This window comes from Arachis duranensis, chromosome 6 (assembly GCF_000817695.3).
Source record: "Arachis duranensis cultivar V14167 chromosome 6, aradu.V14167.gnm2.J7QH, whole genome shotgun sequence".
Classification (NCBI taxonomy): Eukaryota; Viridiplantae; Streptophyta; class Magnoliopsida; order Fabales; family Fabaceae; genus Arachis; species Arachis duranensis.
The window spans coordinates 66,534,226-66,535,218 of NC_029777.3; positions in this window are offsets into that span (position 1 = coordinate 66,534,226).

Here is a 993-nt window from a genome sequence, read left to right on the forward strand (position 1 = left end):
CTTCAAAGTCCCAAATGCATGCTCATGAACGTTTATGCCAATTATATCAAGCAGATATACTAATAGCACATAGCACACACACAGAGAATGCACAGAAGAATAATCAGTTCATCCCTCAGGCTCTACAGGAACGAACCAGGCTCTCATACCATAATGTAACACCCTACCATACAGAGTCTTATGCTTAAGTCATAATTCAAAGATGGCAAGGTATTACGACCTCTAAAATAAGAATTTAGTACATATAGTAGTATGAATGATTTATTATAACTAGGAGCCTTTGTAGAAAAAGGGGTAAACAAAAACCATCGCAACTCTAAAGTGCAACACTCCGATCGACAACGTAACGAATAAGGATAAACCAACGCGAGATTATATATATACAAAGGAGTGTCAAAAACAGGAATATCAAAACTCAAGATCTGGCTGCGAAGATAACCGGTCCAAGCATAGCAATATATACATATGATAAAATAAGGAAAACCCCAAAGGAAACCCAAAGGGACACAAATACATAAAACCTATTCTCCAAAATCTCCCATAAGAGGAGTCATCACAGTTTGTATTATTTAATGGAGATAAAAGTATCTAAACAAAACATATAAACCAAAACATAGCCCCGAGAACAGCAAAACATATAAACCAAAATAGAGTCCCGAGAACAAAGGATCTTCGCTAATCCAGAAGTCTCCAGCATGCCTCAGCGAGAAACCTCACGCCCAGCATTTGAGAACCACAAAATCCGCATGGGTGAGAACCAGAGGTCCCCAGCATGGTAACAGCTTCCACATATATAATACATAATAATGGAGAAAAGCCAAAGGCAATCCTAGAACTTCCTCCAAATAATATCAAAGCTTATAAACAAACTAAACCATAAAGGGCATCTGACTAAAGATTCTTCAGTCTAACTAATACTTCCCTTTCCAATTCCTTCAGACCTCTCAACCACCAACAGGAGTATAATGTAGCAAACACAGTTATATCAGACAA